The sequence below is a fragment of the Bos taurus genome, chromosome 6, assembly GCF_002263795.3.
Source record: "Bos taurus isolate L1 Dominette 01449 registration number 42190680 breed Hereford chromosome 6, ARS-UCD2.0, whole genome shotgun sequence".
In the NCBI taxonomy this organism is placed as follows: Eukaryota; Metazoa; Chordata; class Mammalia; order Artiodactyla; family Bovidae; genus Bos; species Bos taurus.
In genome coordinates this window covers 35,236,838-35,261,463 of record NC_037333.1, presented here as the reverse complement: position 1 = coordinate 35,261,463, position 24,626 = coordinate 35,236,838, and the positions used below count along the sequence as shown (strand labels likewise).

The following is a 24,626-nucleotide window of genomic DNA, read 5'->3' as shown; positions in this document are numbered from 1 at the left end:
GAAAGAAAATTTCATGAATGGGATGTCATTTAGGAAATGCCTTCAAGGATGAGTAGAATTTGACAATTAGATTCTTGTTTTTTTGGAAAGCTTCTGGGGTAGAGGTAAGGTAAAAGTCATATTAGTGGGGAAGTCTGCGAGCTGTTATGTTAGGATGTAGCTGATAAGCTAGTTTAACTGGAGTACAGGATTTATGAAGGGGAATAATGGGTAAAAATGCTAGAATGGTAGGTTTAGGCAAGGTCATGGAGAGTGCTATGGGCTTCCCAGTGGTTCAGTGGTAAAGAATCTGCCTGCCAATGCAGTAGACACAGGTTTCATTCTTTGGTCGGGAAGAGCCCCTGGACAAAGAAATGGCAACCCACTCCAGTATTCTTGCCTGGGAAATCCCATGGACAGAGGAGCCTTGTGGGATACAGTCCATGGGATTGCAAAAGAATCAGACAAGACTTAGCAACTAAACAATAAGAACATATATAATTATATATATTATGCTATATATAATATATATAATTATATATATATATATATATAATTTTTAAAGCAATCTTAAACTTACAAACTCACAAAAAGTTGCAAGTTTGGTGCCAAGAACTTCTATTTTCCTCCACCATTTGAGAGTAACTTGTTGGCTTGAAGTCTTATCACATCAACTACTTATATATATTTCATATAAATGGAGACATTTTCCTGTACAACCATCCAACATCCAAATGTAGAGGAACCATCCAAATGTGGAAATAATAACTTATCCTTAGACATCATTGTATTTTCTCCAATTTTTCCAGTAATATCCTATATAGGACAAAGACTTTGGTAAAAATCATATTTGAAGGGTATTTCTGAGTATTTCAAATACCCATGTAGTCCTGTTAAGGGTCTGTGTGCAGTGCTCCAGGAAAGACTTATTTATCAGGGCCCTGAGAACCTTAGTTGGTCTCAAACCACTCAGTATTGTGTTCCCAGTGTTATCACAATATTTTCTCAGTAAAATCTATTTTATTTTTTTTGTAGGAGTTCTATCCTGATGACGTTTATAGGACACCATGTGGTTTTGACTAGACAGTGAAGCCAGGGCAAACCCGAGTGTTCTCTCTTCTCCACAGCCAGGTGATGACACCTTCCCCAAGAGGCTGTGCAGGTGAGGTGGCCTCTTGGTCAGCTCCAGCAGTCCTCCAGTGAGTCCCCATGTCTGAACCCTCATGAAGACAACACTGAAAATCCCTGCCCCCATTTAAACTGTCTGAACTCAAGGTTTGAAATTTAAAGCTCTCTGGTTTAGAATTTCTATTTAATTGAAAGTACAGAATGCTGCTGCTGCTGCTAAGTCGCTTCAGTTGTGTCCGACTCTGTGCGATCCCATAGACAGTGGCCCACCAGGCTCCCCCGTCCCTGGGATTCTCCAGGCAAGAACACTGGAGTGGGTTGCCATTTCCTTCTCCAATGCATGAAAGTGAAAAGTGAAAATGAAGTCGCTCAGTCGTGTCTGACTCTTCGCAACCCCATGGACTGAAGCCTACCAGGCTCCTCCGTCCATGGGATTTTCCAGGCAAGAGTACTAGAGTGGGGTGCCATTACCTTCTCCAAGTACAGAATAGATATATAATAATAAATTTTTTAAAAAATGGTAAAGGGATGCTCTATATCGCCTTCATTACCACCCCCCACCCCAGGCTGGCCACAGACCTATGATTCAGTATTAGTCTTCACTGATCTGTGTTCTACCCACAGGTGGGTGCTTACCTTGCAGCACCCCAAAGAGATGTGTGCCTCTCCCCACTGCAGTACCTGTATTCACAGTGGGTTCTCCTCAGGGTGTTTGTCAGCCTGAAGTCATTCTGTCATTCTGTGTGTTCCGGTGGGACTTCAGATCATCCAGTTTTCTGTTTCAGTTAGAATATTTTCATCTTGTTAGTAATGAATCTTTAGGTCAGAAAGTGATTTTCATTTGGTTTTTAAGGCAAATTTTTGGAAAATTCAAGTAACGGCCATCATAGTTTAAAATGTTAACTCTGTCACAATATTGGAGTACTAACTGTATCAAGCCCCATCAGTTCCAAATTTGTGTCTCCACATTGTGATTACACTTGGCTATGATAGTTCTATTGTATTATTCTTCATGATCTTATATATTTGCTTACTTTCATCAGATTCGAGCAGAAAACGTACCTGGAAGCATCAAAAGATTCTGAGCAGAATTTCATCCGACTCTGTGGCTGTCTCCTCTCAGGGCCTCATTAGTGAAGATGTGGCCTCTGCAAAGTGGCTGCCAGGCGTCCTGCTGATTTCATTCCCTGCTGGTGTAGTTGGATCTTGATGAGGACTAGAGGGAAAACAAAGGAAAACAATCTGTGACCCAAAGCCCTTGTGTCGTTTGGGAGAAAAATGTTCCCAGTGGGACCTTCAGGACTGAGCTCCAAGGTTTGTACACATATGTTTAAATACCACTGGATTCATGTTTCAAATAATACCATTATTTTTGAAATACAAATGTGAAACATAAACTTCTGCATGTGTTTATGTAATGTGTCATGGTTGATGCAGAAAGAATAATAGGAATATTCTCATTTTACCTATATTGTAAGGGAATGATGTGCTGAACTGGGATTTATAAAGGGAAATTTAAGAAGGAAAATTTCCAGTGTAGTTGACCATTTCTTTTTCAGGATGATGGCCTTCTTATCATCCCAAACAAGTATTCCCCATCTTTTGACACTTACTAGTAGAATATTTGTCATAGCAATGAAAAATGTTGTTTGTTGTTAAAAGGAAATTTATTACATATTGTATAAGTTCTGGTTGTAGCTTAGAGGATATCAGGCAATTTCTGGTAAGAGAGTTAACAATGTATTTCCACGGTCACTTAATGTGTGCTTAGTTGTTCAGTTATGTCCGACTCTTTGTGACCCCCATGGACTGTAGCCTTCCAGGATACTCTGTCCATGGGGATTCTCCAAGCAAGAACACTGGAGTGGGTTGCCATGCCCTCCTCCAGGGGATTCCCAATCCAGGGTTCAAATCCAGGTATCCTGTACTGCAGGCTGATTCTTTACCATCTGAGTCACCAGGGAAGCCCCACTTAATAATAGTTTGATCTTAAATTGAATATAAAATATTCATACTAAATTCTTTTGACTTATTCACTTTTTTAGTTATACCAAAAATTAAGTTGTACCTTAAGTAGATTAAAACCTTTTAGGGTAGACATTGCTATTATTGGATTTCTGGTTAGATTATTGAATTCTTTTGCTTCATATCACTGAATATAGCAAAAGTAGGAGATAACATATGGCTTAAAATATGGGTTCTCATCCATCAAAGGATCACCTTGAATTTTACAGAAGGAATCTCTAAGAGATGAATGACTGGTTCTTCTAAGCATTATTGAATGCACTTGCTGTTAAAACATTTACTTGTAACAAATTGTGCGTGTGTATGCTCAGTCACTGAGTCATGTCCAACTCTTTGCAACAAGTTAAACCTCCTCTAAGTCAGAGTTCCATTTGCTGCCCAGTGAAGATAATAACTGGAAGGTCTTCTTTAGTGATTATACACGATCATATGAGAAAGAAAGAGAAAAAAAGGAAGAAAGTGAAGTCGCTCAGTTGTGTCCCACTCTTTGTGACCCCATGGACTGTAGCCTACCAGGCTCCTCCGACCATGGGATTTTCCAGGCAAGAGTACTGAAGTGGGTTGCCATGTCCTTCTCCAGGGGATCTTCCCGACCCAGGGATCAAACCTAGGTCTCCTGCATTGCAGGCAGACGCTTTACCATCTGAGTTACCAGGGAAGCCAGATTATATGAGAAAATATCTGTAAAATTAATTTATAAATGAAACACTATACATATTTGCATGACTGTTTAGGTTTAAAATCACTGTCTACTTTTTTTCTATTAAAAAATTGAAACTAAGTACTATGCGCACAGTAACTCAGTCATGAATTTGGGACAGTGCTCTCTTGTGTGCTCACAGCCCCACCAATAGGAAGGCTGCCCACCAGTAGGAAGGGATGCCTGCTGATAGGAAGGAGACTCAGAGAGCACTGAGGCCCAGAGCACTGTGGGTCGAGGGGCAAGGCAGCTGAGGGGTAGCTCATCATCTTTGTCTTCCACATAGCAATTGAAACTAGTAGCTGAAAATTAAGTGGGACATCAAACCTACTTTTGGAAGAGACATTTTTATCCCAGGGGAAAAAAAAAACCCCTCAGCACATTACATTGTTCTATTTCCCTTTCCTATCTTCATTTTAAAGAAAATCTGTCAGAGGATTTTGAACTTTCCTTTTAAATCCTTAACCTTTTTGATAGCTCTGTTAACAACTGCCTTTAAGACTTTCCTGGTTGTAAAACTATTCAGTAAGAGGGACACTTGAAAAAAATCAATTTGGGGAGGTATGAACATATATCTCTTGCAGAGGAGAAAAAAATTTTCCTCTGCTCCCCTAATACCAATGGCTGGGTCTGAAAGTTAAACTGACAAAGAGAGAGGAACAGGAGAAAAGCATACACATTAATTAAAATAAGTTTTACTTGACACAGGAGCCCTCATAAGGAAACAAAGACCTAAAGAAAATCTGAGTATCATTTTGCTAGCTCTGATGAAGGGTGGGGCAGCGTGGAGAAATAGGCTAAGGAGTATGAGTTAAGTGTAGTTCCCCCCAGGTTCCCAGGGGGGAACTTGGCAAGGGATGTTCAGATTCTTCTTGGTTGTCCCCTTGTCTTCCCAGATATGAATGCTCCTTTCCCTGAGTACAGGAAGGATACGTCTCACAGGAGGGTTTTACGATAAGTCAGAGGAGAAGGGTTGGAGAAATGGCAGGGTTATCTTCCTGCTTTTGCTGTTTCCTCAAATTCTTTCAGCTTAAAATGTTCAACATGCCAAGGTGCCATACTTTTGTATGGCATGTGCTGAATCCCATCATTCGATTAGTAGAAGCAAGGAATTCAAGATGAAAAGGTACCTTTCTACTCAATCTTTAAGAAAGTCAGTCTCATTCCTGTCTGTTTTTACTTCTTGTCTTTGGAACATTTATTAGTTTCCTGCTGGTTACCTGTGGAGGGAGGGCTGGGAAGATGGGAGAAAAATATATATGCTTTGGTCCTCAAGGACCTCAGTTTTAGTAGAGATTGATAACAGCAGTATGAAACAGAGGACCATTAGAAAGTAGTATGTATAGTGTATTTAATTGAATTTAAGGAAGTCCTATTTTATATTTTATGGGCAATTAGTGTTAAAACACTATAAATGCAGGATTTTTTTTTTAATCTAAATCATAAAATAATTGAAACTTGATTTTCATATCTCTTCCTTCTATCAATAGTTTGCATACTTACTTTTTGCTATTTCCTCCCTACTCTTAACTTTTACTTGGATCTTTCGTGGTAAGAATGAACTATGCTAAAATTCCAGTGTAACCACATTTTGTTTTTCCCTTCTCCTCTTCCTCATCTTACGTCAGAGATTTTTATTCCATTTTATAACCTCAAAATTGGAAAATAGGAAATGAAAACTTTTACATATCTAAGTAAATTTGATAATTTTAAATGGAGTGATAGTTCTGGATATTTCCAGCACTCTTCAGTGAACTATGGAAAGGCTACTACGAAGATTTGTTTTCATTAAACCTTTGTGAAGTTTGCTTCTATAGTACTATGAAATAAAATTGTCCTACACTGTATAAAAAGGCAAATTAATATGGGCAGAATCTCAGGCTTGTGTTTCCAATTTTTAAATTAGAAAGAAAAAAAATTCCTCTTGCATTTGTAATGAATGCATACCCTTACTCTTCAAGTCCCATTTCTTTCCTCATTTATCCTAGGACCTCTAGAGAATCCCTCAGATTCTCACTTTTCCTCTTTAGCTATTGTAAAACAGCATGCCCTGTTTTTTTTTTTTTTTTTAAACTTTACACTATTGTATTGGTTTTGCCAAATATCGAAATAAATCCACCACAGGTATATATGTGTTCCCCATCCCGAACCCTCCTCCCTCCTCCCTCCCCATACCATCCCTCTGGGTCGTCCCAGTGCACCAGCCCCAAGCATCCCTATCGTGCATGGAACCTGGACTGGCGACTCATTCCATATATGATATTGTACGTATTTCAATGCCATTCTCCCAAATCATCCCACCCTCTCCTTCTCCCACAGAGTCCAAAAGACTGTTCTATACATCAGTGTCTTTTTTGCTGTCTTGTATACAGGGTTATTGTTACCGTCTTTCTAAATTCCATATATATGCATTAGTATACTGTATTGGTGTTTTTCTTTCTCGCACTGTTTTTGAAAAGCCTCTTTGTATGATAATTTCAAACCTTTTTCTCCAATGGAACAGTGAATGCATTTGTGCTTTTTCTGTTCAGTTTATCTCTTGTTTACAGGTTTATGGAAAGTGAGATTATCACCATTTTCAACCCTTCTATATTATAGTTTCCTTGATGACCAGCAGAAATCCTTAACTGATGTAGTGAATGGTGAATAGCAAGATTGGGCTGAATTAAAGTTGGGAGAAACCAAGCAGTTTCTAGCTCATTCTTGAATTCACTATTCAAGTGGAAAAAAATTTTTTCCACATATTTAATATGTCAGTATAAAATATTAATCTCACAATGAAAAACTGATTTCTGGAATTTTCATGAATTACTCAAAATTCCCTTTTCAATTAATTTAAAGAATATAATTTTCTAAAGAATCACAGGAAGTTAGGAACTTCACACTGTTGTAGTACAGTATCAGTTCAGTTCAGTTCAGTCACTCAGTCGTGTCTGACTCTGCGATCCCATGAATCGCAGCACGCCAGGCCTCCCTGTCCATCACCAACTCCAGAAGTTCACTCAGATTCACGTCCATCGAGTCAGTGATGCCATCCAGCCATCTCATCCTCTGTCGTCCCCTTCTCCTCCTGCCCCCAATCCCTCCCAGCATCAGGGTCTTTTCCAATGAATCAACTCTTCGCATGAGGTGGCCAAAGTACTGGAGTTTCAGCTTCAGCATCATTTCCTCTAAAGAAATCCCAGGGCTGATCTCCTTCAGAATGGACTGGTTGGATCTCCTTGCAGTCCAAGGGACTCTCAAGAGTCTTCTCCAACACCACAGTTCAAAAGCATCAATTCTTCGGCGCTCAGCTTTTCATAAGAGGTAGTTTTTCTTACTTATATCACTCCACTTACTTATATCACTATTTACAGGAAAGGAAGAATTCTTGAAACTTCAGGGATCAGGCTTAACCTCTTTTCCCAAAAGAGAAATTAATTTGGCAGGGGTTGGGGCTGAGTGCAGTTTGTAGCATAGAATTAGCATCCTCTCAGGTACTTTTCTGTTTTCTAATGTACCATATATTTAACTGAATTATATCATAAATGCAATGATTGCAAATTCTGTAAAACCCATAATACCTTGATCACATAATTATTTTATGTGTAATGTGTGACTTACTTTCCTACAATGTTTAAAATTCCCTATTTGTTTTATTGTATTGTTGAAACAGTAACAATTAGGTACTATAAAATCTAATTGATTAATATGAGGTGAGTCCAACTAGCATGCAGTTGACAAAAAGTCCTTATATTTTTAGGAATAAAATAGTAGCACTAATTTTCAAGCTCCATAAGAGCAGGGAACATGTCTGCCTTATTCACATTTGTTCTCAGTGGATTTGGTATAGTGCCTGACGTACAAAAGTGTTGAGATAATTTTTTTGAATAATTAATAGAAGAAATTTTACTTAAAAATCATAACTAGATTTCTGTATGCTCTATAACTGGAAGGCTTTCTAACTATATATAGTCAAATAGAGCCAATATCACACACACACATATATCTTCCAGCGGGAGTAAAATGTTGGAAGTGTTTTTGAATATGAAGAGTTTTTGTCTGCCGCCGCCGCTACGTCTCTTCAGTTGTGTCCGACTCTGTGACCCTATGGACACAGCCCTCAGGCTCCTCCATCCACAGGATTCTCTAGGCAAGAATACTGGAGTGGGTTGCCATTTCCTTCTGCAGTTCTTTTCTAGAGGAGTTTATTAATCATTTTAACCTAGTTGAGATTGTTACTTCTGAATCAAAATATTAAATGAATGAATTACTTGCTTTAAAAATCACTTGTATGTATGAGATCATTAAATTTGATATTTCAGTAGCCATCATCAGCTTTTTGCATGTCATTTCCTTAGGAAATATAGAATCCATGCACAAAAATATATGTATAGTTCTCACAGCATTTGGTTAGAAACATCAATAGTGATGTTTTAGGTTTGTTTTGTCAGAAGATCTAATCAGCATTAATTTCTTTTCTTAAGATATTCCTGAGTAAACAATTTAGAAACTGATTAAAATGGATGTGTGTTTAAACTACAAGAGCAACCTTAGGAAAATTTTATGGCAAAGATATCATTAAGTTTAGCTAAAGAACCTTGGTTTTCAGGGCATTTTACACTACTTTTTAAATGAGTGACCCATTAAGATTTAATTTATACCAGCTCTGCTGTGCTGTAACAAGCAGCCATTATGTCTCCAAAGCATGAAGCTAATGAAATAATGGCTATTTGGAGTTGGATATTACACGCACAGAGATATTTTTTCGTGTTTAAAGCTAATTAACATGAAAGACAACTTGATAATTTTAAATGAAATGAGAAAAAAATGCAAATAATGGGTCACAATGAGGCAGACAATGGAAATTTCAAGCCATGAAGGAAAAGGAGAACAAGTATAAACCACATACACTTTTCACACTATTCTAACTTTGAGAAAAGAAACATTTTTTTAGGAAATATTTTAACCATGTGTTGTTAGCTAAAATGATTTATTCATCAGATAAATTCAGCATAATTCACTATTATATTATGTATGTGACTCTTGGTATTGCGTTATTAGTCTAGAAATGATGCAAGAAATCCATCAAGAAAAGTGAAGAAAGTGAATTGAAATAACATTTAAGAACATTTCTCAGTATAGCTTTTTGTAGCTGGATTTTGGAAGGGGCCTTATTTGGAAAGAGCCCCTGGAAATACTGAAACTGAGAAAAAATCACAAGAAGTTTTATTTCAAACTTCTTTGCTGTAGAACTGATAGACTCATCCAAATAAAGAGTCAAGAACAAAGGTTGGAGTACCCCCGTATTCACTTATGGCAGAAAGTGAGGAGGAACTAAAGAGCCTCTTGATGAAGGTGAAAGAGGAGAATGAAAAGCTGGCTTAAAACTCAACATTTAAAAAACTAAGATTATGGCATCTGGTCTCATCACTTCATGGCAAATAGATGGGGAAACAATGGAAACAGTGAGAGACTTTATTTCCTTGGGCTCCAGAATCACTGCAGATGATGACTGCACCATGAAATTAAGACGATGCTCCTTGGAAGAAAAGCTATGACAAGCCTAGATAGCATATTAAAAAGCAGAGACATTACTTTGCTGACAAAGGTCCACCTAGTCAAAAGTATGGTTTTTTCAGTAGTCAGGTATGGATGTGTGTTCGACCATGAAGAAGACTGAATGGTGAAAAACGGATGCTTTTGAACTGTGGTGTTGGAGAAGATTCTTGAGAGAGTCCAAGGGTGGATAGCAAGGAGATCAAACCAGTCAATCCTCCAGGAAATCAATCCTGAATATTCATTGGAAGGACTGATGCTGAAGCTGAAGCTCCAATGCTCTGGTCACCTGATGCTGGGAAAGATTGAAGGCAGGAGGAGAAGGGGATGACAGAGGATGAGATGGTTGGATGGCATCACTGACACTATGGATATGAGTTTGATCAAGCTCCAGGAGATGGTGAAGGACAGGGAAACCTGGCATGCTGCAGTCACTGGTGCCGCAAAGAGTCAGACACGACTGAGCAACTGAACAACAACCAGTATTTACTTGGAATTTTGACACTGCTAAAGAGTTTCAAGTTCTTCCATAAATGGAAGAGAAAACTAACCATGTCCAGAAACTTGTAGCTTTCTATACTGTGCTGTACTTAGTCTCTCAGTCATGTCCAGGTCTTTGTGACCCCCCACCAGGCTTCTCTGTCCATGTATTCTCCAGGCAAGAATACCAGAGTGGGTTGCCATATCCCGCTCCAGGGGATTTTCCCAACCCAGGGATTGAACCTAGGTCTACCACACTGCAGGCAGATTCTTTACTGTCTGAGCCACTAGGGAACAGTGGTGGACAAAAGTTACCCTGGAGCCTCTGTTAAAATCAGGTTTGTGGGCTCCACCCCAGAGATTCTAAGTCTGTAGGTATAGGCCAAGAATCAATATCCCAGGTATTTCTGATGTAGCTAGTCTTCACACCACTCTTTAAGAAACACTGACCTAGAAACAAGACTAAGGTGATCAAAATAACTTTGAAGACTACCGATACTGATCAAAATGTATAAAATGAATGAGGGAAATAAAGCCCTGTTCCAAATTCTTTTGTTGTGTCCAAGCAACAGAGGAAAGAAAAGGCAGCCATCGTGGGGAAACAGAAGCAGTTAATGAGTTTGCAAGACCTTACCTGGAACTGAAGCATACACCAGTGAAGAGAGAGTGCACAGAACACTACGAGTTAACTGGAAAAGTAAGGATACCTTGGGTGAATTAGAGATAATAATGAATATCAAGTGAGAGTGAGTGTTTGCTAAGTCACTTCAGTTGTATCCAATCTTGGCCAAACTATGGACTGTAGCCCATCAGGCTCCTTTTACCCTGGGATTCTCCTGGCAAGAATACTGGATTGGGTTGCCATGTCTTCCTCCAGCAGAGCTTCCCAACCCAGGGATCGAGCCCGTGTCTCTGCATCTCCTGCATTGCAGGCAGATTCTTTGCCACTGAGCACCAGGGAAGCCCTTGTCAGGTAAGTACTGGGAGCAAAATCTTTGATGCTTTTAACCTATTGCATGATGATCTCAGGTTTGATACAACTTATAGAAAATTTACTCTTAAAAACACTTAACTGACACTAATTTTTGTTTTAAGAAAAGGAAGTAAGTTGATATAGGGAAAGCCTTCCTGAATTGTCACCAAAAAATGTGGAAACATTTAAATTTTATGCCTAAAAATTTCATCATGTATCTTTGGCTTATTTCTTCTAAAACACACATAAATCACACATTTAAAAAAACTTACCTGCATAACATGCATAAAATAAATGCTTTTTTGACAGTTTCATTCCACATGCTTTTATAATGTTTACTTGTCTTATTTTTTTCAATACAGTATTTATTTTGAGACACAATTTTTATTTCGGGACATACAACTCACCTAGTTTCTCTTATCATTCACATCTTACATTACCAGGGCACATTTGTCAAAACTAAGAAACCAGCATGGGTATATTAGTATTAACTGGAATGGCAGGATTTTACTGGTTTTTCCATCATTATCGTATTCTGACCCAGGATCCAATCCAGGATACCATATAGTATTTAGTTGTCTTGCTTCTTCACTCTGCTCTAGTCTGTGATAGTTTCTCAGTCTTTCTTTGTTGTTCACAACTTTGATGGTTTTGAGGTGCATTGGTTAGGTATTTTGTAGAGTGTCCTTGAATTTTTGTATAATGTTTTTCTCCTGTGTAGACTGGGGTCATTGGTTTTGGCAAGGAAGATCCTGTGATGAAATGCTCTTATCATCACATCATATTGGGGGCGTGCATGCTATCAACATGATTTACCACTGATGATGTTAACCTTGATCCTCATCCAAGGTAGCATATGGCACATTGCTCCACTGTAAAGTTATTATTTCTTTCTTTCTCTATTTTATCTTTGGAAGCAAGTCACCAAGTCCACACTACATTCAAACAGTAAGGGAGCTTAAGCTCCATCTCTTGGAGGGGAGCATCCTCCCATAAATTATTTGGAATCCTTCTTGAAGAAAGATTTGTCTTTTCTTCTCTATTTGTTTATTCAGTCATTTATTTATATCTGCATGGACTCAGGGATGTTTCTTTTATACTTTGGATTATAACCCAGTATTCCATTAATTATTTTTTGTCTGAGTTATTCTATCTTTCATCAGTGAAATCTCTTGCAGGTGGGTCCCTCATCCCTTTGACATGCCCCATTTTAAAAAATCTTTCCTTCCTTTTTGACCCAAGATGTTACAGGCTAACTGTGTATTTGCCTGGCTTCACCGTAGAATTAGTTGGTTTTGATTTTTAATGCCATGAAAATAAGGAGTAAATGCATTTGGTTTCCTATATATAGTACATTGTGCAAAAGCATAATTGCTTTTGGTGATAGGGATGGTAAAGGGCCAAGAACAAAATAGGATCATTTTAGGTTCATTTCCTGTCAGGACAAAATGTAATGAATACTCATTTCTGGCCTCTAGACATTGTTTGGAAAGTGACAAAAGAGAGACTTTAGGATGGATTGCACATTTTCCTTTCCCCTTCCTGTCATTAAGTAGAAATAGTTTGGAGAGAGCAAAGTGGGGAAGGGCTGTGGCTTCACCACTCAACCATCCACAGAATCAGGCATGATCTTGGTCTTTGTTCAGGAACCTCCGTTTCCACACTAAATAACACTGGCTCTAAACTCCAAAGAGCTGAGAACTATTTTCAGCAAAAGATAAAGAGAATAACTTAATGCTTTCTTTTCCTCTCATCTCTTATTATTTCTTGATTAACATGTGCTAAAATTTCTGGGACTTTCATTATTTCAACCAGCAAATGAGTAGAATTGTCCTCTAACATCCATCTTTCTGATGTTCTTATCTTTCTCACCATTGTTGTACTCCAAACAGGTAGAGAATAATGAACAGATTCTTACTACCTTCTGGTAAGCTGGAAATTAAGTTAGTGACTGAGTTTGCCTCCTTCCTTCTTCTCAAAAGTTGGGGCACGTACTGCCTAACAGGTAGTGACTATACACTACAGGCATTAGAGGTAGGGGTACATTTAAAAAGAACTGTCCTGCAATGGCTTCACTATAAATGAGGGCTATAGAGAGGTAATGCTCCCAATAGGAATTAGGAAAAAGAAGCAAGTAAATAAATGAGATAAAATAGCTCTGTATGGCAAAGGAAACCATCAATAAAATGAAAGGGAAACTTACAGAATAGGAGCCAATATTAGCAAATCATACAGTTGATAAAGAGTCAATATCAGAAAAAATATAAAGAATTAACCCAACTCAATAGCAAACAAATAAACAGTATGATTAAAAATTAGGCTGAGGAATGAAATAGACATTTTTTCTGAGATGTACAAATGACCAACAGATACATGAAAAGTGAACAACATCACTAATCATCAGGGAGATACAATTCAAAACCAAAATTAGCTATTACCTCATACCTGTAAGAATGGTTATCATCAAAAATGACAGTAAATAAGTGTTGGTGAGGATGTGGAAAAAAGGGAACACTTGTGCACTGTTAGTGAGGATGAAAATCATGCAACATCAGGTGGCCAAAGTACTGGAGCCACAGCTTCAGCATCCGTCCCTTCCAATGAACAATCCAAGGAATCTTCTCCAGCATCACAGTTCGAAAGCATCAATTCTTTGGCACTCAGACTTCTTTGTGGTCCAACTCTAACATCCATAAATGACTACTGGAAAAACCATAGTTTTGACTATATGGACCTTTGTTGGCAAAGTAATGTCTCTGCTTTTTAATATGCTGTCTATGTTTGTCATAGCTTTTCTTCCAAGTAATAAGCATCTTTTAATTTTATGGTTGCAGTCACCATCTACAGTGATCTTGGAGCCCCCCCAAAATAAAATCTGTCACTGTTTCCATTGTTTCCCCATCTATTTGCCATGAAGTGATGGAACTGGAGGCCATGATCTTCTGTTTTTGGATGTTGAGTTTTAAGCCAGCATTTTCACTTTCCTCTTTCACCCTCATCCAGAGGCTTTTTAGTTTCTCTTCAACTTCTAACATTAGAGTGGTATAATCTGCATATATGACATTGTTGATATTTCTCCCAGCAATTTTGATTTCAGCTTGTGATTCATCCATCCTGGTATTTCATGTAATGTACTCTGCCTATAAGTTAAATAAACAGGGTGACAGTATACAGCCTTGTCATACTCCTTCCCCAATTTTGAACCAGTTCATTGGTCCATATCTGGTTTTAACTGTTGCTTCTTGACCCACATACAGGTTTCTCAGGAGACAGGTAAGGTGGTCTGATATTTTCATCTCTTTAAGAATTTTCCATAGTTTGTTGTGATCCACACAGTCAAAGGCTTTCATGTAGTCAATGAAGCAAAGTAGATGTTTTTCTGGATTTCTCTTGCTTTCTCCATGATCCAACGAATTTTGGCAATTTGATCTCTGGTTCCTCTGTCTTTTCTAAACCCACCTTGCACATCTGGAAGTTCTTGGTTCACATACTGCTGAAGTCTAGCTTGAAGTATTTTGAGCATAACCTTACTAGCATGTGAAATGAGTGCAATTGTATGGTAGTTTGAACATTCTTTGGCATTGCCCTCCTTTGGAATTGGAATTAAAAACTGACCTTTTCCAGTCCTGTGGCCACTGCTGAGTTTTCCAAATTTGCTGACATATTGAGTGCAACACTTTAACAGCATCATTTTTTAGGATTTTTAAATAGTTCAGCTGGAATTCGATCGCCTCCACTACTATATGAACTACTATATTATCCAGTAATTTCACTTCTGGGTATATGTCCAAAGGAAGGAAAATTGCTATCTGGAATAGATATCTGCACCCCTATGTTCATTACAGCATTGTTTGTAATAACCAAGACATGGAAACAATATAGTGTGTATATGCATAAATTAATAAGTTCAAATTATTCACTCATAGCAAAGAAGGGAATCCTGCCATTTGTGACAGCATGGAAGGACCTCAGCACGGTATTAAAATAAATCAGAGAGAAAGATTTTAACTAAACTTAATGTGGTCATTATTTCACAACATATATACATATATCTAATCATTTTGTTGTATAACTTAATCTAATGCAATGTTATAGGTCAATTATATATTGATAAAACAGGAAAACAATTTAAGAAATGCTCTGAATGTGTCCCTTAATTTATCTTACAAGAAATTTCTGTCCATGAAAGAAGCCATTTATAGTGGAAACCTCACAATGATTAGTTGGTATATTCACATGTGTAGAAAGATACATTTCAATGTCAAAATACATTTCTGAAGGTAAGGTTCTGGAGCTGCCTGAAATACAGCTCCTGGAACATTTAATTTCAATACACAGTACTTGAGACTACCAGATACTTTACCTCTAAAGATGTTGTGTCCTCTAATACTCTTTCAGTTATTCTGCTTGTGTATTAGATAAAGGCATAGTTAGGTGTTTATACTATTCTACAAGGTCTGTTTCAAATTGTGGCAAACACAAACATAGAAACCAGATGGTCATTACTATGGTGCTAGTAAAAGTGACCTTTAGGACCTAAAGAAATGGACTTTAGTCTAAAATGTCCCTGGGGAGATATGTCAGCAAAAAAGGAATAACAATGCACTGGTAATTCCTTTAGACAAGTGATTCCCACACTTGATTCTACATTAGACTCACCAGGGAAACTGTAAAAAATGATGATGGCCAGATTATAATATCTGAGATGGGTCTAGACATTGGCATCTTTTAAGGCTTCCTAGGTGATTATAATGTGTATCTAATGTCATAGAACAATAATTATTAAATTTTAGTTAACATTTTAAAATACCTGGATAATTTGTTAACAAGGCAGATTCTTGGGGCCAACTGTAGTACTCACATCTATTGATCAGCCCTGGGATTTCTTTGGACGGAATGATGCTCAAGCTGAAACTCCAGTACTTTGGCCACCTCATGCGAAGAGTTGACTCATTGGAAAAGACCCTGATGCTGGGAGGGATTGGGGGCAGGAGGAGAAGGGGACGACAGAGGATGAGATGGCTGGATGGCATCACTGACTCCATGGATGTGAGTCTGAGTGGACTCCGGGAGTTGGTGATGGACAGGGAGGCCTGGCGTGCTGTGATTCACGGGATTGCAAAGAGTCAGACACGACTGAGCGACTGAACTGAACTGAACTGACTGACAGTGTCCAAAAATCTGCACCTCTAAAACATAAGTTCTCAAGTGCTTGGGGTCATTGCATTATACTTAGATCTTGATTGCTATAGCTGCTTGTGATGCCAGTCAAGTTGTGATAGCAGCCAAGCCCAGGTGTCCCCTGCTGCCTGGAGCTGCCCAAAGATCCATGGAACTGCTTGGTTTTCTTTGCAAGCTCTGAGCTCTTCTTATTTCACTTATGCCCTTTCACAACTGTCTAGATAACTCATCATCTGACATTCAGCTTGCTAACTTACCCATGGAATTTCTCAAATCCTCCAAGCTCCCTCTGTCCCTGTGTTTCCATGTGATTTTGTTACTGTTTTGTAAATCTTAGTATTCTTATCTATGTTTTCCATGAAACACTAAATTCCTTGAGATGACCAGCTGTGAGTTGCTCATTTTTATAGTTCTCACACCTGCCTCAATTCCTTATCATTGGGTGCTCTCAAAACTCCAAATGTAATAGACAAAATCTTTTAAATAATTATAATATGTTGTGAAATATTCTCTCTCAATGATAAATGCAATATGCCATAGCAATCCAGATTTTTTCATCTGTAAATTAATTTACTCATGACATTTCTTCTTCCCCACAATTAGCATGAATAATTCAGAGGAGGCTATATTCTGACTAGTTGTGAATAAGAAGTTCACATGCAGTTGACTCAATTTTCCAAGCTATTGGAGAGGAACACAAGCAGATAATCCAAAAATCACTTATGTTTGTGTTTGGAATACGTTTGGCATTTCCTGGGGAATAATAAATGTGGCTTATGATCTAGGAATTTCTAATATTTCATACAAAAATTTGAAACCATATCTGTAAGATCTGATTCTCCAGAAGCCAGAAATTGCCCTCCTGTTTAGTCCTCCACACACTACCCATATGGCCTGCTTTCCTGAGAATTTCTGTAGGCGTAAGGGAACCTATTTATTGAAATAAAAAGGAACAAAAATAGGGTTAGTATTTGTGGTGTGCTTTGTGTTTTAATGTAGGACTCCTACCCCTCAAAGGTAGTGCTCTTTTCTTTCCACACGTAAAAGAATATCCTGTTTATAGAAAGCCCAGAGATAAATCCACGCACATATGGACACCTTATCTTTGACAAAGGAGGCAAGAATATACAATGGATTAAAGACAATCTCTTTAACAAGTGGTGCTGGGAAATCTGGTCAACCACTTGTAAAAGAATGAAACTAGAACACTTTCTAACACCATATACAAAAATAAACTCAAAATGGATTAAAGATCTCAATGTAAGACCAGAAACTATAAAACTCCTAGAGGAGAACATAGGCAAAACACTCTCTGACATACATCACAGCAGGATCCTCTATGACCCACCTCCCAGAATATTGGAAATAAAAGCAAAAATAAACAAATGGGACCTAATTAAACTTAAAAGCTTCTGTACATCAAAGGAAACTATTAGCAAGGTGAAAAGACAGCCTTCAGAATGGGAGAAAATAATAGCAAATGAAGCAACCGACAAACAACTAATCTCAAAAATATACAAGCAACTCCTACAGCTCAACTCTAGAAAAATAAATGACCCAATCAAAAAATGGGCCAAAGATCTAAATAGACATTTCTCCAAAGAAGACATACAGATGGCTATCAAACACATGAAAAGATGCTCAACATCACTCATTATCAGAGAAATGCAAATCAAAACCACTATGAGATACCATTTCACACCAGTCAGAATGCCTGCAATCCAAAAGTCTACAAATAATAAATGCTGGAGAGGGTGTGGAGAAAAGGGAACCCTCTTACACTGTTGGTGGGAATGCAAACTAGTACAGCCACTATGGAGAACAGTGTGGAGATTCCTTAAAAAACTGGAAATAGAACTGCCTTATGATCCAGCAATCCCACTGCTAGGCATACACACTGAGGAAACCAGAAGGGAAAGAGACACGTGTACCCCAATGTTCATCGCAGCACTGTTTATAATAGCCAGGACATGGAAACAACCTAGATGTCCATCAGCAGATGAATGGATAAGAAAGCAGTGGTACATATACACAATGGAGTATTACTCAGCCATTAAAAAGAATACATTTGAATCAGTTCTAATGAGGTGGATGAAACTGGAGCCTATTATACAGAGTGAAGTAAGCCAGAAGGACAAACACCAATACAGTATACTAACGCATATATATGGAATTTAGAAAGATGGTAACGATAACCCTGTATACGAGACAGCAAAAGAGACACTGATGTATAGAACAGGCTTATGGACTCTGTGGGAGAGGGAGAGGGTGGGAAGATTTGGGAGAATGGCATTGAAACATGTGAAATGTCATGTATGAAACGAGATGCCAGTCCAGGTTCAATGCACGATGCTGGATGCTTGGGGCTGGTGCACTGGGATGACCCAGAGGGAGGGTATGGGGAGGGAGGAGGGAGGAGGGTTCAGGATGGGGAACACATGTATAATTTTTTTTTAATTAAAATTGAATAAAAAAAATAGAAAAAAATAAAATAAAATAAAATCATGAAAAAAAAAAAAAGAATATCCTGTTTATGTCAACAAAAGAGTTAATGAAGCAAAATAGTTTGTGATACACTTAAGACCTTGAATGCAAGCTAAAAGAATCAGGGGTAATTTCTTGAAATGATATAGTGGATTTATATTTTTACCCATAAATATTTAGCCATTTATAAAAATATATATATGTATTTTTTTTTTCAAAAAGAATTTTAGGAGCTCTTACAAATTGGGCAGTTTAACTTTCTTCAACATAAGTACTCAGTAGAAAAACACTGTAAATTTACAACAACATCCAGATTAGAATTAGTTACCATAGTTTCTACTAGAAGCATAAAAAAAAAAAAAATTTTTTTTTTTTATAAATGGCTAAATATTTATGGGTAAAAATATAAATCCACTATATCATTTCATGAAATTACCCCTGATTCTTTTACCTTGCATTCAAGGTCTTAAGTGTATCACAAACTATTTTGCTTCATTAACTCTTTTGTTGACATAAACAGGATATTCTTTTACGTGTGGAAAGAAAAGAGCACTACCTTTGAGGGGTAGGAGTCCTACATTAAAACACAAAGCACACCACAAATACTAACCCTATTTTTTTCCTTTTTATTTCAATAAATAGCTTCCCTTCTCTCATCTCTTTATATATGACTTCCCTGGTGGCTCAGATGGTAAAGCGTCTGTCTACAATGCGGGAGACCTGAGTTCGATCCCTGGGTTGGGAAGATCCCCTGGAGAAGGAAATGGCAATCCACTCCAGGACTATTGCCTGGAAAATCCCATGGACAGAGGAGCCTGGTAGGCTACAGTCCATGGGGTCGCCAAGAGTCGGACACGACTGAGCGACTTCACTTTCTTTCTTCTTTTTTTCATCTCTTTATATGATAGTGATATATTTTTAAAAATTTATAAAGTCTACAAAGAAGTAACTAAAATATCTTCCTTAAATCTCTGACTTTCATTGTGGATATGATCAGGTGTCTCTCTGGCAGTTACTTTCTCTCCCTTATTGGACATATATAGGGTTCTGGGTACACAGAAGCCAAGTAGCAAAATCATATCTTGTAATTGGTTTGGAGAACTTAAAAAAAAGTTGATCTACTCAGAGGAAAACTGGGAATTTTTAGTCAATACCTAAGATGGCAAACACTCTCCCTTTGGAGTAACAGGAAAAGCACACGTGTATCCAGTTGCAGTTGGCAACCATCTGGTTACCTCAAACTGACAGATTCTTGGTGAAATCTTTTAGTCATCAAATCAAGCTATCCTTGAAGGCAGTCCTCCTCTAGGCTTTTTAGTTGTGTTAACTACTATCTATTTTGTACAACAGTTCAGTCAGTTCAGTTGCTCAGTCGTATCTGACTCTTTCGACCCCATGGACTGCAGCATGCCAGACTTCCCTATCGGTCACCAACTCCTGGAGCTTGCTCAAATTCATGCCCATCAAGTTGGCAATGCCATCCAACCATCTCATTCCTCTGTCGTCCCCTTCTCCTCCTGCTTTCAATCTTTCCCAGCATCAGGGTCTTTTCCGATAAGTCAGTTCTTTGCATCAGGTGGCCAAAGTATTGGAGTTTCAGCTTCAGCATCAGTCCTTCATATGAATATTCAGGACTGAGTTCCTTTAGGACTGACTTTGTACAACAGGTGACTTTCAGCACTTCCCTGAACTTCCTACTCTATCCAGTAGCCTGACCACATGACTCATGAGGTAAAATGAGTGATATGGCAGAATCATGGGGTGCACTTATGTAGGGCAGCTTGTGCTTGTACCATTACAGCTAGTCTCAGAGGGTACCGTTATTCCATCCCTGGTCCTAGAATCAGAGGACCCATGGAAAAGTTCCTCTGCCTAGAGTAAGAATGCAGATACAGTTAACATTAATGAGGAAGAAACACTTGTTATAGTAAGTCATTGAAAGTTGGGGTGGTTTGTTATTTTAGTAAAGCTGACTAATACTCTGAGGCACAGGAGCAAGTATTGTTGTAAAATGTGTTGTAGAATAAAGAAAAGAAAAAAGTCCTGTGCCATTTAGAAAACATTTTCTGCATTTCTCTGGCTGTATAAAGGACATAATACTGGTTGTTTTTTTTCCTTATGTGACTAACATCTTACAGAACCTGGGTTACCTTGTATCTTCATTTTTGCTAACTGTGGGAAGAAGAAATCACATGAACAAATCAAATTACAGATAAGTAACAAAATCTATATTAATACGGCACTTTAAGTCCATCCTGTGGTAGGAGAAACCCTACTGTATATTATTTAATGAATCTCAAACTGGACTGTTGATTTCTTAGAAACAGGTACTATTCTAGGGACTAAACCTGTAGAGATTAAGATGACATACTTGTTGACATCAAAGAGGTCAGAGTAGGTTGTCTCATTGTTGTTTAGACATTGGGACCTGCAGTGAGACTACTGTGATGTACGAGATTGAAACACCTGTGAAAGAATATGGCATACTATATCTGTTTAGAAAAGCCAGGAAATTCCAAGAGAATCCAAATGCTAAACAATAAAAGAAAAGCTATCAAAACAGGGGCAGGGGCCAGCCTATGCAAAGTTAGGCAGTCATTAAATAATTCCACAGGCAAATGTGGGATGACAGGGAGGAACAGACATGAGCCCAACCATAGCAGACTTTATAATACTAAGGAACTGGCCTTTGTTCTTTACATAATAACATATCACTGAAGGAATATTATCAAAATGCTGACATGGACAGAATTTAGTTTTGCAAATATCTCTTTTTTGGGGGGGGAGAATGAAGAAAAAAATCTAGTATCACTAGTAAGAGGACTTTGAAAGTTATCTGTATTAGTGTGGGTAAGAAAGGCTAAGACATTGCATTAAAAGCGACAGCTGTGGGACAGAAGAGTAAACTTTTTTTAAAGGTATACTGCTGAGTTTTGTGAGAGTTGAGGTAGAAGTCACTTTCCTTAGCCAAGTAGGTATACAGAAAGTTATGTCAGATATTTTGATTAAAAAAGCGTGAAATAGCCCAAGGCAATGATTTTGGACTTGAGACTAAGAGAGGATATCATTTATTATCTCTCTGGTCTTAACTGTTAATTTTTTATGTCTTAGCTTCTCCCTTATAAAATAGATACAATAAAGTATCTTTCTTATAAGGCTGTAGTGACAGTGAAATAATATGGAGGATAAAAATATTTTAACCTTCTGATCCATATAAGGGATTTATAATATTTTGGTCATATCTTTCCCCCACTAATTCTTATTAATTCTAGAACATCAGGTACAAGAGGAAATATGGGAGATTTGGGATGAAAAATGGGGAGAGAGACAATTTCAATTTGAAAATCTAGACTCTGATTTTTTGTAAGATACTCATATGGAAGTATCTAGTAGGTAGCTAGCAATTCAAGGATATATCTAGCAGGTGATAATTTAAAAGAGACATAAAAGAAGGTACTGATGGGAAGTAGGGCATATTAAAATTGATGTCATAGTTGTACATGACATTGCCAGAGACAGTGTATAGAAATAAGAAGGGAAGAGGGACCCCAGTAAAGAAGGGACCCCCAAAAAGGATACTGAGAAGGAGCAACCTGGCAGTGAGTGAGTGAGTGGGTAACCAGCATTAAATAGTGTTTTATAAAGCAAGGAAGGAGTTTTTAAAAGAAAGGATTTAATTATAGATAAATAGATAAATAGGTAGAAGGATATAATATGTTGAAAGGATCAGATGTAGACAATTACAGAGACGTTAGATTGAAAGATGTTCCATGAATTAAGCAGTGAATTAAAAGTGATCAAATAGGGAAGAGTAATTTAAGATTGTTCTTTTCAGACCATCAAGGGTAAAGGGAAGGAGACTGTAAAGACTCCTGCTTGCCTGCTCAGTCGCCTCAGTCGTGTCCAACTCTTTGCGACCCCATGGGCTGTTGCCTGTCAGGCTCCTCTGTTGCCTGTCCACGGGGATGCTCCAGGCAAGAATACTGGAGTAGGTTGCCAAGACCTTTTCCAGGGGATCTTCCCCACCCCAGGATCCAACGGATGTCTCATATCTCCTGCATTGGCAGACGGGTCCTTTATCACTTTATGGCCTCGGAAGAAGCCCATAAAGATGCCTAGTTGCATCCTTTATATCAGCTTTGTCCTTTTCATTGAGGCACAGAACTCTTATATGATTGATCACAGTATCACGCCCAGTTTAATACCGGACATAAAAAAAAATTCAAGCTTCTCCGCTTCCCCTCACCGATTGGGTGGCTAGTGAGTATGATCACACGCCATTGGGCGGGGCTTCCAGGGAGCCACTTAAAAAGGCTGCCTCAGCTGGGAGTCACATCCTTTCCCCTTTCCGGTTCTACCCTCCTGAAATGGAGGTAAGATGGCAGAAGTCAGAGCAAGCACTGTGGGACCTTGGGAAAAAAAGTCAAGAGAATCTCAGGTACGTAAGCACTAGTATTCTTGAAATCCTGAATCAATGTCACCAATGGGTTACTACTGTTATGTGAGAAGAATAATTAAGTCCTGTGGTTGTAACTCTGTTTTTAGCAGCTAGATGCAATTGTAATTGTAAAATGACCAAGTATAATATCTAGGTGACATAAGGTGAAAAGAATATGTGTATATTCGAAGCAGTGACTTAAAATCCTCTTGAGATTATTTCCTTTATATTTTTACTATTCTTCCTTCAGTAAGGAACACTGAAAAATCATGATCTGCACTTAACAGATTACACCTGGTAACCTCATGAACACCTGGACCTGATTTAAATGACTTTAACCTGGTGATCTAATGGGAGCCCCTTTGGGAGGGATGGTCGAACATAGGAGTAGATGCTCCTCATCACTAGGAAAGGCAAATTAAAACCAAAATGAAATATGTTAGGTATTCACTAGAAGGGCTAAAATTAAAAATACTGATAGTACCATATGTTGGAGAGGATGGGGGCAACTGGACATCTTGTAAAATATGCAGTGACTCTAACACTTGGGAATAAAGTTTGGCAGATTTTTACAAAGTTAAACTACACTTACCATCAGTTCAGTTCAGTCACTCAGTTGTGTCCGACTCTTTGCAACCCCATGAATTGCAGCACGCCAAGCCTCCCTGTCCATCACCAACTCCCGGAGTTCACTCAGGCTCACGTCCATTGAGTCAGTGATGCCATTCAGCCATCTCATCCTCTGTCGTCCCCTTCTCCTCCTGCCCCCAATCCCTCCCAGCATCAGAGTCTTTTCCAATGAGTCAACTCTTCGCATCAGGTGGCCAAAGTACTGGACTTTCAGCTTTAACATCATTCCCTCCAAAGAAATCCCAGGGCTGATCTCCTTCAGAATGGACTGGTTGGATCTCCTTGCAGTCCAAGGGACTCTCAAGAGTCTTCTCCAACACCACAGTTCAAAAGCATCAGTTCTTCGGCACTCAGCCTTCTTCACAGTCCAACTCTCACATCCATACATGACCACAGGAAAAACCATAGCCTTGATGAGACGGACTTTTGTTGGCAAAGTAATGTCTCTGCTTTTGAATATGCTATGTAGGTTGGTCGTAACTTTCCTTCCAAGGAGTAAGCGTCTTTTAATTTCATGGCTGCAGTCACCATCTGCAGTGGTTTTGGAGCCCCCCAAAATAAAGTTTGACACTGTTTCCACTGTTTCCCCATCATAGGACCAAACAATTCTAGTTTTACGTATTTACCCAAGATACATGAGTGCATGTGTTTACACAAAGAGTTGTCCATAAACATACAGCTCTATTTATAATAGCCCCAAACAGGAAACAGTGCAAGTGTCCAGCACTAGGTAATGCATACATAATGGTGGTCCATCCTACAATGGGATACCCCTACACAATGCCCGAACACAGAGGAGGTGCTGATTCCAGCCCACTCCTAAGAGATGCAGGACTCTTCTATGGGAGACTGACTGGAGGATGCCCCTTTGACTTGGCCAAGGCTTTCTTGGGGTTGCACTGCGCTGTCTGAGTATTTCTCTACCCTCTCCTCCTGCCTTCTCATTTTATTCGCTTGTATCAGAGCTGCATTGGTCTACAGGTTCTCCACACCCTGGTTTTATTCCCTTTATCCTTCACATTATTTCCCCTAGATCTATTTAATGAGGAATTATCTCTTGGCATCTACTT

The 24,626-nt window shown here is 38.5% G+C and overlaps 1 long non-coding RNA gene across 3 annotated transcripts in view; it reads left to right on the top strand.

Annotated features, from left to right (window-relative positions):
• LOC112447052 (uncharacterized) overlaps positions 1–24,626 on the top strand; it is a 384,327-nt gene that overhangs the window by 109,899 nt on the left and 249,802 nt on the right. For 2 of the 3 annotated variants that reach the window (XR_003035096.2, XR_009494840.1), the window contains 2 exons: positions 1,015–1,141; positions 2,151–2,421. This is a non-coding gene — a long non-coding RNA (uncharacterized lncRNA). The remainder of the gene's footprint in view (positions 1–1,014; positions 1,142–2,150; positions 2,422–24,626) is intronic. The other variant, XR_009494841.1, reaches the window with a different exon arrangement.